This window comes from Notolepis coatsorum (assembly GCF_963971535.1).
Source record: "Notolepis coatsorum genome assembly, chromosome: 17".
In the NCBI taxonomy this organism is placed as follows: domain Eukaryota; kingdom Metazoa; phylum Chordata; class Actinopteri; order Aulopiformes; family Paralepididae; genus Notolepis; species Notolepis coatsorum.
This window is the reverse complement of record NC_140181.1, coordinates 38,095,938-38,113,642: the sequence shown is the minus strand read 5'-3', so window position 1 is coordinate 38,113,642 and position 17,705 is coordinate 38,095,938. Positions and strand designations below refer to the sequence as shown.

The following is a 17,705-nucleotide window of genomic DNA, read 5'->3' as shown; positions in this document are numbered from 1 at the left end:
GCATTTTATTAAGATTCTGATGTAGACCTATTGTTAGGGATCGTGTTGGTAGAGGACCCAATAGCAGAACAGAACAGGTGAGCACAGGCAGATAGGCAGACGAGACGTGGAGCCAGGGGTGAAGTGTAACAAAAAATTGCTTTATTTCAAAAAGGAGCAGTAGCAACAAACAAAGGATTCTCCAAAGGACAAGGACAAACTCAGTAAGGCTGGCAAGAAAAGGATTGCAAAACCTAACTACAAAATAAACACTAACCAAAAAACCGAACTGTAAATGCAAAAACAAGGAAAGTAACAAAACAAACACTAACACTGGGAACACTTACTATGAGGCAAAAACTGGATCACGGGAGACAGGGTGAGACAGAGAGCAAAGCAACATCAAACAGCAAACCGGAATCTCAAACAATGAACCCACAAAAAAGGTTAGGGAACAATTAACACTAGAGAGACAGCAGGGCAATTAGCAAAACAAGACGCACATGAGAGGTAAAGCAGAACTAACACACAGGGCTACAGGAAAACACAAGGCCAAACACACCGGGGAAATAAACTAGACTAGAACACAATACAACACAGGGCTCAAGTTTCAAGTTTCAAGTTTCAAGTTTCTTTAATATTTGTCATACAGAAGTACAGAATACTTTTATACAAAATGCTTCTTACTGTTACGCTCCAGAGACTGTGCAAGACAAGATAAGTATGAAATAAAATAACATAGTAAAATTAGAAGTAAAAAAATGAGGTCACAGTGTTCAGTTTAGACATATGTACAATGTTCGATGCAGAATAGACGTAGTTACCATACAATATACAATACTGTGCAGTGTACTAATATACAATACTATATAGTGCAAGGCAGAAATGGGACGAGGTGCAATTTAGGTACAATTCACAGTAGGTGTACGAGTTGTAGTGCAAATCCTTTATCAATAAATATAAAGTGTAAAGTGTGTTTGTGTGATCTAAGGTGTGGAGAGTGGGTGCTGCAGTGTGTTGTTTGTTTGAGTGAGTGTGTGCGTGTGGGTGTGTGTGCTGTGTGCATTTGATGGTTGTTGCATAGTGTTTATTGTTCGTTTAGCAGCCTGATGGCCTGGGGATAGAAGCTTCTTCTGAGTCTTTCTGTGCTCGCCTTAAGACTCCGGTATCGCTTGCCTGACCGCAGCAGTTCAAAGAGGCAGTTGTTCGGGTGGCTCGAGTCCTTAATAATTCTCTTAGCCTTCCCCTTGCACCGCTTGTTGTAAATGTTCTGGAGGGTGGGAAGCAGGGGCGGAGCTAGGGGGTGGCTACCTGGGCTCAAGCCCCGGATGTAGTCTGAAAAGCCCCGAATCTATTTTAAAAAAAATAAAAAAAAAATAAAAAAAAATAAAAAAAAATATTTTTTAGTTTTTTGTTTTTTTTTACAATTCATCATTGTTACATGAAAATATGTTTGCACCAGATTTAGCAGAAGCTAATTTCCATCTGTGGTCTATCCAGCTGCTAACTGTATTTGAGTGAGTTAAGTCTTGGTGTTATGGTAGACTCAGACCTAAGCTTTAAATCACAATCAACAAGTTGACAAAAACTTAATTCTTCCACCTTAGAAACATAGCTAAAGTACGGCCATTTATAAATCAAAAGGACGCTGAAAACCAGATCCATGCCTTTATCTCAAGCCAACTCGACTACTGTAATGCACTCCTTACCGGCCTCCCGAAAAAATACGATGATAACTATTTTATTGCAATGCACTATTGCATTATTTTATTCTATTTTACTAACTAGTTTATTGCACTGCACTATTTTACTTTGTATCAGTGAATCATAGACGCCTGGCCATAAGAGCATTCGGAGCATCTCTGCTCTCCCACTATTGAACTTGGGGGAGCAAAGGTATGATCTTGCTCCACCACTTTTTGATTATATGAAAAATATGATATATCCCCCCCCAATATATAAATCTAACCATAACTACGTTATGGTTAACTGAGTTTTATAGTGAAAAGAGCAGCTTTATTGGTCAAGATTGAAGGCTCTATATTGCAGGAAATTGCACGTACAGGTTCATTAAATTCAAATAAAATCTGTCGTGGAGGGGGTCGTGTCTGACCCCCTCCTACCCACCCCTTGCCTGCAAAAAAAAATAAAAATTTAAATAAAAAAAATAAAAAAAAATAAATAAAAAAAAATAAATAAAAGGGGGGGGGCCCATCTGGGCTAAGCCCCGGATCTCCTACAATCCTAAATCCGCCCCTGGTGGGAAGCCCCCCTCCAATTGTGCGTTCGGCTGAACGTGTCACTCTTTGTAGTCTGCTACGGTCTTGTGCAGTGCTATTCCCAAACCAGGAGGTGATGTTGCCGGTCAGGATGCTCTCTATTGTACATGAGTAGAAGTTCCTAAGGATCTTCTGACTGACTTGGAACTTCCTTAGGCGCCTGAGGAAGTAGAGGCGTTGTCGTGCCTTCTTCACAACACTGTCAATGTGTGTGGTCCATGTCAAGTCCTCGGATATGTGGGCTCCGAGGTACTTGAAACTGTTCACTCTCTCAACCGGTGCCCCGTCGATGCTGAGGGGGCTGTAGTCCTTGACCCCCGACCTCCTGAAGTCCACAATCATCTCTTTTGTTTTGCTGACGTTCAGGGAGAGGCAGTTCTCCTGACACCACTGTGACAGGTTCTCTACCTCTTCCAGGTAGGCCCTTTCGTTGTTGGCAGAGATCAGGCCCACCACTACTGTGTCAGACAAGAACATATGAATATACTGGGAACACAGAGAACAAAAGACTGAACACTAGACAGAGTAAACATAACAATCAACAAGGGAACAAGAGACAAAGTAGCAGGGGAAGGGCACAGAGAGACATGTAGACATTAAAGATACACCAGTGCACCAGGAGGGTATGCATGGGAGAGATAAGGGGAAGTTCAGATAAATGTCCAGCAGGGTGAGGTACAGATGGGAAATGTCTGTGCAAAGGTGGGGGTAAATGTGGGGGTAAATGTGGGGGTTGTTGAGGAGTACAGACAGGGGGGAAGGGTCCTAGAATAGGCGGAGGAATATTGTTCATGAGTGGAGGGAGACCATGGGAGAGAATGTGAAAAGGTGGGGGCTCTTGAGGAGTACAGACAGGGGAGAAAAGTCCTGGGAATTGTGGACCCTTACACCTATTGTCTTAAAAACACACTAGAATATAAAAGTGACCATATCTCAGCATATCTCTGATCGACTCTCGCTTGGTTTTAAATAGTTCGGGAGACTCATGTCATGTGCATAAAAAGCTAATTATGATCATGTCTCCCACAACGACAGCCCGAGCTGTGAGTGAATTACGCAAAGGGGAGCAAAGCCATTCTCCCCCAACCAGTGTTCATCTCCATTATGTTACAAATAATCTGACGCAAACAAAGAATATACTAAATAAACTTTTTTATTACAAATGTGCAACTTTCAAAGAGTACAGTCCATTATGATGGGAAAGTATTTAGCTTGTTTCACCTGTTTGACTATCTCATCACTTATTTTACTTATTAGAGGCAGGGCTGCTCTCAGACTGAATGTGTCAAGTCAGGGGGGGGGGGTTACATTGCTTTCTGGGTAAAGTAGTCATTATGCATGGCAAGAGAAATGGCTACAGTTTCTTTGAAGCCCGATAGCTCAGGAATGAGTAGTGTGTTAGCAGCATGATTCATAAGACATAAAAAAAAAAAAAAAAAAAAAAGTAAGACCCTTCTAAGAGTCTGTGTCTGGTCACATATGTTACATGGCTTAATTCACCAAAACATGTAGCTTAATGTACGTTTATTTTCCCAGATAGGCCTATTTATTTTCCCACATCAGATATGGATTTGCTTTTTCCACGTATCACCACCATTGCAACAGTGTCTGTGCTGTCCTTTCAGCACCACAATTATGGAGAGAAGATGGATGTTCCCTTCTCTGCTGTATTCTGTATAACAGTATGCGGCTACACTGATCCATTGTGTCTGACCATCGGCTATATTGGACATATATTCTGAATAGAACATTGAGGGGGGAAAAGAGATTGTAGGACAGTGGCAAGGAGAAGAGAGAAGAGGGGGGGAGAGAATAAGGGAGGAGAGGAGAAGAGAGGAGAAAAGATGAGCGAAAACAGTCCTGGGATGATAGATGAAAAAAGGCAGAATTCACACCAACCACCATGTATTGGATTTGGGATAGTTCTTCTTCAATTTGGGACAAATAAAAAAAAATTAGATGGTTCTGAGACATAAATTTATTGTATGCTCTGTGATTCCCATTGGTTTGCCCCTAGACTCATCATCTCAGAAGCTACTCTGTGACTGATTCCACACGACAGTCCTTATGTGGCAACCGTACGAGAATGTCCATGTTACAGCACCAGGAACGTCCATGTACTCATCCACGCTGCCATAAATAGCCTCTGGCCGCCTCATATATAATACACCACGCTTTCAAGCATATGTAGGGCTCTCTGAAAGCTGCAAATGCTGTGTTTTCCGGGAGAAGACTTGACATTGTGTCACCGTGTCCCAAAGGCAAAGCACAGAGAAGGAAGAGTAATAAACAAACCATTACCCACGTATCCTCTGCTGACGACTCGCTGAGCCTTGTGACTTTTCCACTCTAATAGTCTGCATGGAGAGAAACAGAGATCTTATTAACCATTAACCATCTGCATGCTGCTCGCTGGCAGGACACACCGGAGAGCTGCTATGGCTTTAGTCTCATAGCCTCACGCAGTATCTTTCTGTTTGTCTTTTTGGGTAGACATTTTTTAATCAGAACAGATTGGCATCGCAGTCTTTGAGCTATGAGCTTGGAGTTGAAGAGACTCTGACATGTCCTTTTATAAAGTAGCCATTTTGGAAAAAGAACTAACTTACAGTTTGTAATGTGGATTCATTCTACAATGAAGACTTCAATTTCTTCCTGCCATTTGACATTCTGTTCTCTGGCAGACGCTACAGGATTGATTGATTGATTGATTGATTGATTGATTGATTGATTGATTGATTGATTGATTGATTGATTGAAAATTGTATTAACAGATTGCAGAATGGGTACAATACAGTGCAGCTCAATACACACAATTGTTAAGGGGATGCAGACCAGAGAAAGACTTTTGTCTTGTTTACATCATATGCTGTGTGTGGATGCTAAGGGCAACACACATACAAACACACACAAACACACACATGTGCATGCGCATGCACACAAGTGACAAGCATGCACCCACACACACACATACAAAACGTTGTTGCATTAGCTTCTTAAGATTCTTGTGAAATGTTGCCCTACCTTGCACCCCCCCAATTGCACTTCCTTCAGGAGCTTAAAGTGATACTGCAGTCTCTGTGTTTTAATTACACTTCCCATGAGCTTCTTGGCTTTGTCTGTGTTTTCTTTCTTTGCATGCAGACATTCTGCAGAACTAATTCTTGGTTTTGTGATGGTCTAGTTGGCTGTATATTTGTTTTCCATTGCTGCAAGAAATACCTCACATTCTGTGTGTGAAGAATCTATTGCGTCTCGTATGTTGGAGGCAAACGTCTGATATTATATCAGAAGGCTGACCAAGCTGGTCACACTAGATCATTTGAGGCTAGAGTAGCAAAAGTGAGTGGTGTGTTGAAGCGCTGGTGGTCTCAATTTGTTCTGTACATGCTCCAAATCTTAGAATGAAAGAAAATTATGAGCACATCTCTGGTAAACACTACATTTTAAGAGATCACTCTGCACGACTGCATGTGGGAAACACAAAGTGGCTGCAGCTGTGTAGGTCTGTCTGTCTGTGTGTGCATCCCCACAAAAGTAGACCAGATGATTTCACTGACCAGCTGGCCATCAGAGCAACTCCACATCAGACCAACATTTTCCCCTGGTCTGTAGTTAGGACGTCTTCCCCAAATAAATATTATTTGAAATAGTAAATATATTTCCCAAATTAAAATCCAACTGATGTCTATGTCATGTCTGGTCGTGTCCTACGCGTGTTTATCATGTCTTACTAGGATGTTCTGTCAACGTGTTTTCTAGACCAATTTTCAATATGATGTCATCTATATTATCAATATTAGTAGTCAATCATTTGCATTGTTGGTATTAACTCATCTATTTGATTTTGCAGCGGCTTTTAGAAAACATTACAATGCAATTTGAAAGGTTTTATGTCGACTTTCTGCCATAAAATTACAGGACTTGGCAAAAATGTCAAGAAAGAAAGAAAGATATATTTTTATATAAAAAAAAAATAGGGCTGTCAATATTAATGTAATTTTTTGGGATTAATTTTTTTTAATCTTAATTAATCAATCAACCGTCTCAAGAACAGCTTCTTCCCCTCAGCTGTCATCTCTCTGAAATCTGTACAACAGTGACAGCCCCTCCCCCCTCTCTCTCCCTCTCTCTCTTGCTCTCGCTCTCTCAATCTATCTCTCTCTCTCTCCTCTCTCTCTCTCTCTCTCTCTCTCTCTCTCTCTCTCTCTCTCTCTCTCTCTCTCTCTCTCTCTCTCTCTCTACCGTATAACCTCTGAACTCCACTGCCTATACTCTAGGCTCTGCCCATACCGTACAAACTCTGAACTCTGTTGACTATACTCAATTTATACCTCATCCTATAGCCTACACATATATTACTGTTAGTGTTTACATACATTACATACCTGTATGATAGCCATGAACAGTAATTATATTATACTGTATATATTGTATATATATTTATAATAATAATAACTTTATTTGTATAGCACTTTTCATACAGAAGTTGCAGTACTTCAAAGTGCTTCACAACAGTAAAAATACAGGCGTAAGCGAGCATGAGCAAGGTAAGGTAAATCACAGTGTTTCACATTAGGATCTAGCATCCAAATAGGTTCTCTATTTACAGTTTCATTCAGTAATACAAATGACAAAAATTGTTTAAAATGATTTGGTTTAAAAATAGTCTAAGAATTATCAAATGGAACAGACATATAAAATAGTTCAATTTTGAATTACAACAGAGCAGTGCTCTTAAAATTACAGTGCATCATTATAGTAATATTCAATATTCAAGCGGGTTTTCACAATTATTACATTTGATAGTATTTATCTACAACTGTTGGATATATCTGCATACATCCCTGTTCTCATACCTGTATACTGTATATTACATATATATATATATATATATATATATATATATATATATATATATATATATATATATATATATATATATATATATATATATATATATATATATATATATATATATATATATATATATATATATATATATATATATATATATATATATATATATATATATATATATATATATATATATATATATCCCTGTTCACATACCTGTATACTGTATATTACATCTATATCTGTATATATCCCACACCTACTCTTAATAGTTATACCACTAGCCAGCCTGGATTACTACCATAGTATATTTATACCTGTTTCAGCTTTTATAATAAAGTTTGAAAACATTCTTCCTCTGAAAACTTAAAACAGACTTATGGTTCTTTGTCTGAGGTACTCAATTATAAATTACTAAGGCTGTCAAAGTTAACGCGGTATTAACGCGTTATTGCCCGATTCTATTAACGCCACTATTTTTTTTAACTCACGATTAACTTTAAAAAATATATAATAATAATATTTTTTTTTTTTTTTTTTTTTTAGACTTCACTCAGGTGTATTATTGATGCTCTCATTGATACTATGTTTGTTTCTTAAGTGTGTGTGTGTGTGTGTGTGTGTGTGTGTGTGTGTGTGTGTGTGTGTGTGTGTGTGTGTGTGTGTGTGTGTGTGTGTGTGTGTGTGTGTGTGTGTGTGTGTGTGTAGGTGTGTGTGTGTGTGTGTGTGTGTGTGTGTGTGTGTGTGTGTGTGTGTGTGTGTGTGTGTGTGTGTGTGTGTGTGTGTGTGTGTGTGTGTGTGTGTGTGTGTGTGTGTGTGTGTGTGTGAGATATATATAGAGAGACAGGGGGGTGAGAGAGATGAGGAAGGGGCAAGAGAGAAAGAGAGCTGGGAGAGTGTGTGTGTGTGAGAGAGAGAGGGGGGGTGTGTGAGTCCTCAGCCCTTGTGTGGGTGAATGTAACAAGTTCCTAACGTTTTCTTCCCCCTATTATTTCATGCACACTTTCATTGTTTTAAATTATTATTTTCTTTTAAGTTATTTTGTGCATCACTCTGTTTTGAATTTGATGCAAATTTGCAATGCATGAGGGTCATCCTTTTGTGTTAAATGGCTGCATAAAGCAAGCATTTGTTGACTCTCATGTTGATTATTAAGAGTATTAAAACTTGGAACTTGAAAAAGATCTGTTTAAGGTAGATAAAAAAAATACGATTAATTTGCGATTAATCACGAGTTAACTATGGACAATCATGCGATTAATCGCGATTAAATATTTTAATCTATTGACAGCACTATAAATTACATACATTTCAATGCAACATAAACGTCATCTTATTCATAAATAGGTGTACTTTTTCCTGAATTCTCAGTTCAGTTCTACCTTGATGAGGGGGGATAATTATTTTGCTGGACAGTGTCATGACTTGATGTTGGATATCTGACCAATTTGAAGCTGGTATCTTTCAGGGCTGGTTTGGACCTTCTGAATGTCGAAATATCCAACATCAAAACAAATGTAAAGCAGTGACTCACAACAAGCTGCTAAATAAATCTTACAAAATACTTTTTGTTTTGTGATGCAAGAATATTTGGGGGAATTTTGTGGTTTCCCTATAACTTTACTGGCCATGTTAACAATCCTTGCCAATTCTTATTCTTGGCCCCAAGGTTTCCTTACCAGGTTGAGATATCAAACGTTATAACACTTTCAACAAGACTTTTGTATACCAACTGAAATTACTGTAACAATCATGTTCCACAGATTCAAGGACGTTGTTGATTTATGAGCTACATTTATGAGCCCTTTAAATGTAGGGCTTCCAGCTCTGAACAAATACTGTAGTAAGATCACCTGCTGTCATAGTGTCCTGGGAGTTATGCCATTATTCATTGTCACTGGAGCAGCTCCAGGATTTATCTCAGTAAGATAAGAGGTGTGTTCATTAATCATCTTGGGGAAACCCTGGTGCCGTAGCAGCATGGGGGAGAGGGAGGGGGAAGGGAGGTACAGGCAGGGTAATATAAATTAATAAAATATAGAGAATACAAATATCAGAGTAGAGGTAAAGAACAAGATCAAATATGAATACAAAATAAATAAAAGTGAGGGTCTGGCCAGTCAGACAGGTGAGACATATACTATCAATAATAATAATAATAATAATAATAATAATAATAATAATAATAATAATAATAATAATAATAATAATAATAATAATAATAATAATAATAATAATAATAATAATAATAATAATAATAATAATAATAATAATAATAATAATAATAATAATAATAATAATAATAATAATAATAATAATAATAATAATAATAATAATAATAATAATAATAATAATAATAATAATAATAATAATAATAATAATAAATAATAATAATAATAATAATAATAATAATAATAATAATAATAATAATAATAATAATAATAATAATAATAATAATAATAATAATAATAATAATAATAATAATAATAATAATAATAATAATAATACACTGGGTGTGTGCAGGGTTCAGTACTTAACCCTAAAGCCTACATAGACAAATGTTCGCCTGGACAGCGTTATATCTTTGCCAATTCTGAGCTTATTCTTTGAGTCAGTATCGAGTGCTATATATTTTTATGAGTCAGGGGAACCTACCCTTTATTTCTGGGGCAGTGTAAAGTCACCATCATACATTACCATTGTGTGAGCATACAATATTTGACATAAGAAAAATGCACAGAAAAACTGTGTTTTGTTGAATAACACCAGGGAATTATTGTTTTTTCAACATGCTGTGACGAGCCTGGTGGTGTTCAGACTTGTTGCGGTTCAAAAACAAACTAATTCAAATGTCCACACAAGTGCAATATCAATCAATAAGAATATTTATTGATTTACAGGCAGAATAATAGTACGATGGGCAAATAGAATGGTCATAATACAGTCCGACTCTGTATACAACAATCTCTCTCTCACTACAATAACTCCAACCTCACCTCCACTCAACTCACCTCTCTCTAACCTAGTGTATTTGTAGTGTGTGTGTGTCTGGGGTGTGTGCGTGTGATATGTGGGTGAACTAATGATGCACAGCTGTGTTCTATCAGTACTAATCAGCTACCTAATTGTTTCCACTCCTTCCGTGGCAGTAATATCTCCCGTCCTTCACATCCATCCTTGTTGAACATTATAAAAACATAAATGTATTTTTGGTTTTATTATAAAACCAGGGACAAGTGCCTCTCTAGTCTCTATCCTCTGTTATGTGCAAGCAGCGTGTGTCTGATGGCCTGATCTGCGGCGCGCACAGGAGTATAGAGAAACGATAGGAACTTTCCATTGGTTCTCCCAGCCCATGTGACCATTTAAATGGTTTAAAGTCCTAAAGCAACAAATAAATGATTTAAAGTCCTAAAGCAACAAATAAATGGTTTAAAGTCCTAAAGCAACAAATAAATGGTTTAAAGTCCTAAAGCAACAAATACATGGTTTAAAGTCCTAAAGCAACAAATAAATGGTTTAAAGTCCTAAAGCAACAAATACATGGTTTAAAGTCCTAAAGCAACAAACTAGCGGTTTAAAGTCCCGTGATCAATTGATCACTAAAGCAACAAATAAATGGTTTATAGTCCTAAAGCAACAAATTAGTGGTTTAACCTCTTAAGTCTGAGCGGTCCGGGGACCGGTACAAGATTGATATCACACCGTAAATTCATCTCTACAGAATGTATGAATTCATGTAAAGAGTAAAGACCCTAACCAGGTCAAAACAGCAGTCAAAGTATATTTTCAGCACTACATTTGTTTACCAATGATTTTAACTGTTATTAGTGAAATATGAGTTTATAGAAAGCTCAGGGCATCGAGTCGAAAAAAGGCGCTTATAGAGGCGAGGATTTGGCACAACCTAATTAGAGTTAGGGCTGGGCGATATATCGAGTATACTCGATGTATCGCGGCTTGTTCTACATGATATGTAGTAAATTACTATATCGTGAACATCGAGTATATGTTGTCACGTCGCGGCTGAGATGAGACTTGCTTTAGCGCAGAGCTTTCCTCTCATTTCATTATAGACAGACCAGCGCGGATCTTAAATGACATGCAATTGTAATTTCATTAGACACAGACTAGCGTGGACCTTTAATGACATGCAATTTAATTGACGCAAGCAATGGCCTAACGTTACCTGCTAACTAAGTTATCCCACATAACTAGGCTAAGCTAACTAGCGTTAGCTGCTAACCCTGAAAGCGCTCAAAGCGGACTCCACGACACTAGTTCCATTCGTGAGGAAAGGGGGTGGGGTAATATTAATATTGATGAGGCTTGACAACAGAAATTCAAACATAACTTCATATTTATTGGTTATTCGTTTCTTCATATCGGGCATCCAGTTCGCATCACCGTGTGTTCAACTTCCTGTGTTGACATTCGAGTGTGACATCATCACCTACGGCAGCTTATACGCTCAAAACGCAAACCTACAAAACCAGGGGGGGGGGGGGGGCTGGCTCTCTCGCGCGTTCTCGCTCTCTCTCTACCAGTGGCAGCTGCTGACCAGTGAAGCACACATTATTATATTATATTATATATTAAATTATATTTTTAAAACATCCCCAAGGCTGCAACACCCCCATTCCTCCCAGGTGTCAGGCTCCTCATTCGCTTCCATTCATTTTGGGGACCATGTTTAAATATCATACTTCTGAAGTATAAACAAACTATACTGCTGTGACGATTTCAATAAAACAGACCATTCTGAGTCAATGGTACATGCTTGTACAACTGTACAAGCAAAACTGTACATTGGAATATCGAGGGAAAGGTGAATAAGAGCAGCACGGTGAAAACAAGCTGCTGAACCTCAGCCTCTTAGCCACAACACCTGATTACTTCAGGAACCGATTTTATCTGAAGGAGCTTCCCATAACCTTCTGACAAACTTCCTGAGAAACATCCGCCTGGCCCCAGACTTCAGGAACAGCTGGTGACCAGACAGACACTGATAGAACCCCTTCCTCAGTCTCCTCTAACATGTATTTACCACCTTCCTCTGCACGAGGCCACAGATGGGTTTTATATAACACAAGGACAATTACGTGGGTAATTCGAAAGTAAACTCACGCATTTCAGCCACACACACGTCACTGACACACTGGACGCAGTGGCCCAATATATATATATATATTTTAAATCCACTCACCATTTGATGTACTTCTTTACGAGGAAATAGTGTCCCTCCCATCTGATCACTTGTAAATTAAATCCATCCTTCGATATTTTTTGATGAAACGTTCAATGACCTCCTCTGCTTGCAAACAGTTGCAAATCAGGCAATGCAACAAACAGCAGTCTTTTGTGATCTAATCGATCCTTCATTTGCGTGAGGATGCTGTCGAAATCCACTAAACATTGTTCTGTTGATGCGTGAGACACGTTCCATTTTCGGGACTCCGACTCCGACAGGTGGTCACTCAGACAGTCACCCAAGCGATTGCCAAAGCAGTGCACTCATCAAAGCTGTGGGCTCGCCTCACCTATCCCATCTTCCTCTTCTTCTTCTTCCTCTGGGTGAACGTTTCGATGACTTAGCTATTAGCTAACGTTAGCTATAACAAGTTAGCTTACAGAGTCCAAGACGGCACGTTCACGTCAATTACACTACTTCAAATGAGATAAAAAAATATATATATCATCAAACAATGCACAATAAGTTCATGAACAATTGAATAAAGATCTTAAAATATGAATTATTATATTAGGCAAATTAATCTTCTTTTCTCTAACGTTATGTCAGTCTCTTTCAAATCAAGTTGCACACACACTACAGTCAATAGGGTCCAGCTGCAGTTCCGTATCATTAGCTGGCACCATTCTCTGATTGGATCTCAAGGTTGTCAACACAATGTAACACTGCGTGAACGCCAATCAATCAAGTGCGCATGGCCTCACTAACCGCCTTCTTTTTAATAAAAATAATAAAAATTCGTTTTTTTGTATACTAGTGAAGCACTGCCTCACTAGTAGTCATGCAATAACCTTCACTCAATGATTTAAAGTAGCCAAACGTTACAGTATAAATACTAACTGGATAGTTGATGATATAAACATTTAATTTCATTATCTGAAATATTCTAAAATCATTAAGTCTGCTATAAGCCATTATCCCTTTGTGTGTGATTATTATTTTCTCACAGTGTGTATATATATAATATATATATATATGTGTGTGTGTGTGTGTGTGTGTGTGTGTGTGTGTGTGTGTGTGTGTGTGTGTGTGTGTGTGTGTGTGTGTGTGTGTGTGTGTGTGTGTGTGTGTGTGTGTGTGTGTGTGTGTGTGTGTGTGTGTGTGTGTGTGTGTGTGTGTGTTTGGCTAAAGTGGATAGAAAACACAGTACTGTACAAAATAGTTTTTATATAAATATTCTGTGTGTCAGTAGACTACTCTTAGTACATTTTCATTAAATATTTTTTTAAAGCATCTTCATGGTTTAATAATGCAAACATATGTTGCAGGGACTTATTATAATCATCATATTGGTGTGACTGTATGCATCAAAGGGTTAAATCAAGCATTTTTAAGTGCTTTAGAGGAAATGTCAAAATATCGCGATATATATTGTGTATCGTGATATGGCCAAATAATATCGCAATATCATTTAGAGGCCATATCGCCCAGCCCTAATTAGAGTGTAGTCATTTGAGAAAAGAGACCCAGGGCTTTTGATAAAAAAAAAACGCCAGCCCCTGACTTTTTTCTTTCTCTTATTTTTCGGGATCATATCCCACAAACATGAATCGCGAGATAAAATGTGTTATGTGCAATAAGCCCAAACCGTTCTGGCTGATCCCATGAAACTCCAAATACTCCCAAATCAAAGGTATATGACATGTATATATGTACCATCACAAAATCATCAAGGGGGGGGGGGGGTAGTTTTAACTCAAAACGAATCATTTTTGCCGACCATGTTTTTCGTCCGGTGAAACACAGAACTGTGATCGTTAGAAAAACACGTTTCAGATTCGGTAAAATAAACATAGAATGTACCTTACCTTAGCCAGAAGGTATTCCAAGAAGAATAATTCCAAGTGATCGCATCGCCATCACGATTACCAGTGTATTTGTCTATACATGTTTCGATGGTCAAATACGCTTATGCAACGGAATTCCTAGGCGAGCAATGTGAATTTCTGTTCCAGCAGAAGGAGGGGCCACTAACCGTGGAGAAATGAAAGTGAAGCTGACTATCAACCCCAAGCCATTGCAGTTCAGACACAGACGATACTGGTGATAGTCGATCAGCATTGCAGTTCTAATGTGTGGGGAAGTGCCTAAATGATGCAGATCGCTCCCGGCAGGTCTGTAGAGCAGGGATCAAAGTAAAAAGATCAAACGATCCAAAAACGTAATAGTCGTTTCTGGCACTCAATGCTTGTCGGGCAAAAGCGTTATATGTCGTTTTTGGCACTGAATGTGTTAAGAGTCAAACAGTTCTAACAGTTGGTATGTATACAGATTATTGTCTGTCCGCAGGCGGCTGATTGGCGCAGTGGGCAAGGTGCTCGCCACTAACGCAGGAGACGCTGTGTTCAAGCCCAGCTCTCGGCGTTGCTACCGGCTGGCCGGTCGTTCATACTAATACAATTGGCAAGTGTTAGAGGGTGGGAAAGCCGGTGGGTGGGGATTGGACGTTGTGGACAGCGACTCCTACAGGTCGGTTTGGTGATGCTGGTGCGGCGGAAGCAGGAAGTAGCGGGGGCAGCGTGAGCCTCCCACGCGTTACTCCTCGCCACTGAGAGTTCGAGCTGCTGCTGTGAAAAGGCGACAGGCTGCCTCCTCGTGTACCGGAGGGGACACGTGATGCAAGGCTTCTGTCCTCACTACAGCCGACCAGTGGGAGGCATAGTCTAGCAACGTTCAAGACAGGGGAGGGAAGAATTGGAGAATACGAAATTGGGATGGGAGAAAAAATTTGAAAATGGGGAGAACAAGTGGATAAAAAAAACTAAAAAGAAAGATTATTGTCTGTCCGGTGTTCAGCTTAAGGAAACACTTGTTCAAATTCATTGAAACTGAGCTGTACTATATTAGAGAAAAATTTGCATTCTATTTGAACCCTCGAGTCACCCTTGTCGCAGTTCTGGTCAAAAAGCCCTTTTTTTTTTACGTGTGTTTGTGGATAGCGTTGGCTAGATTTTATGTATATGCCAAAAAAGTAGCTCAGTATCACATCTTGGACTCACATTACAATAATCAATTTTTTTTTTTTTTTTAACAATCACTATTTAAGCGTGTGAACAACAAGTGTCACACCTTTCAATATAACCCTAACCCTAAGCCCAACCATAACCCTAACCCTAATTTAAGAAATGGTTAAAATCCTGAAAATTTATAAATATTCTATATGTATGGTGAGGACTGAAGTTAATAATGATATTCATGAAAGAAAATAGGAACAATACATGAAAAAGATATGTTTTACTGAGCTCGCAGTTTCGGTCACTAGGGAGCCAGGTAGTGGGTTTTTTGAAGGTTGACTCGAGGGTTAAGGTGGACTTTCCATTTTAATATTACCAGTGGCAGAGCTTACATCTTTTAATATTACCAGTGGCAGAGCTTACATCTTTTAATATTACCAGTGGCAGAGCTTACATCTTTTAATATTACCAGTGGCAGAGCTTACATCTTTTAATATTACCAGTGGCAGAGCTTACATCTTTTAATATTACCAGTGGCAGAGCTTACATCTTTTAATATTACCAGTGGCAGAGCTTACATCTTTTAATATTACCAGTGGCAGAGCTTACATCTTTTAATATTACCAGTGGCAGAGCTTACATCTTTTAATATTACCAGTGGCAGAGCTTACATCTTTTAATATTACCAGTGGCAGAGCTTACATCTTTTAATATTACCAGTGGCAGAGCTTACATCTTTTAATATTACCAGTGGCAGAGCCTAAATCAGGCTCTGTGCAAAAAGAGTCATCTGAAGCAGCCAGCGCTCGGAGAGAGAGAGAGAGAGAGAGAGAGAGAGAGAGAGAGAGAGAGAGAGAGAGAGAGAGAGAGAGAGAGCGAGAGAGAGAGAGAGAGAGAGAGAGAGAGAGAGAGAGAGAGAGAGAGAGAGAGAGAGAGAGAGGCTATGTAAGGGCACCCACCCAATGCCGTTTAGTTATGGGTCAGTGCACACGTAAATGGAAGAGGGGCAAAGACGCGTTCAATTCCCCACCAATCACAATGAGTCATTGACCTCTCTCTTTGTCTCCGTCTCTCTCTCGGTCTTGCTCTCTCTCTCTCTTTGTTCTTCCTATCTCTTTTCCACTCTGTTTTTCTCTCGCCTCTCTCTCTTGTTCTTTACCTCTGTTTCTCTCTCCCTATTTCTCTCCCTCATTCTTTTCCTCTTTTATTTCTCTCTCTCATTTGATGTTGTAATGAACTGCTATCTTTATCTATCTATCTAGCGATCTATCTCTCTCGGATGTCTCTTTCTCCTCCTCTCCCTCCTCCCATCTTCCTCGTCCCTCATCTCTTCAACTCGCATAGTCTCTCTCACTATTTCTATTACACACACTCGCACACATGCACATGCAAAAACAGTACAGTGCCATTTAATTTTTAATCAAGTTGAAAGATTCATGGAGTTGTGTGGTGATGTTGTGGGCTCAGGGAAGCCATGTTAGTGTGTCTCTGGTGTTTCACACACAGTGGCTCCACCTTCCACACACATTTGAATACTTTATTTGGTTCCACAAATTATATTACATAAACAGCTAATCAAATATATCAGGGCCAAGCTGCACTGAACACTTAAGGGTACACATAGCACCTCCTTCTCCACGCGGCTAAGCTGCCAATAATAGCTGAGACAGAGCAATATTTGTCTCACACACACACACACACGCACGCACGCACGCACACACACACACACACACACACACACACACACACACACACACACACACACACACACACACACACACACGCACGCACGCACGCACACGCACGCACACACACACACACACACACACACACACACACACACACACACACACACACACACACACACACACACACACACACACACACACACACGCACACACACACACACACACACACACACACACCTCACTTCCTGACATAACGAGAGGCTGGAGAAACACAGTGCAGACTAGGGCTGAATAATTAATCAAAATGTAATCTAATCGAAATCGCAATATGGCCTTGCGCAATATCCATATTCCAATATTTGTTAAAGTCGAAATGTATGTCAAAATAGCACTCTAAATTTGGTGGTCAGGTGGCGTAGCGGAGATTGCGCTCGTCACCAATGCAAGAGGCTGCGGTTTCGACTCCCGGAGTCAGCATTGCTTGGGGCTTGGGCTGATCGCTGTGTGCGGATGACTTCAGGGTTCCCTTGTACCGACCAGTAGGAGAACATGCGCACAACAAACAGGTAGGGGAGGGGGGGAATTGGCACAACGACTAAATTGGGACGGGGAGTAAACAGAGAAAAATCTGAGAAAGAGAGGATTAAAAGAAGAAATAAAAGAAATAGCACTCTAAATTAAAGGTATCCAATGGAAT

At 39.3% G+C, this 17,705-nt stretch overlaps 1 protein-coding gene across 1 annotated transcript in view; it reads left to right on the top strand.

Moving 5' to 3' along the window:
* LOC311244582 (ephrin type-B receptor 2-like) overlaps positions 1-17,705 on the top strand; it is a gene marked incomplete at both ends in the record, with an annotated part of 199,092 nt that overhangs the window by 93,125 nt on the left and 88,262 nt on the right. The window lies entirely within an intron of this gene.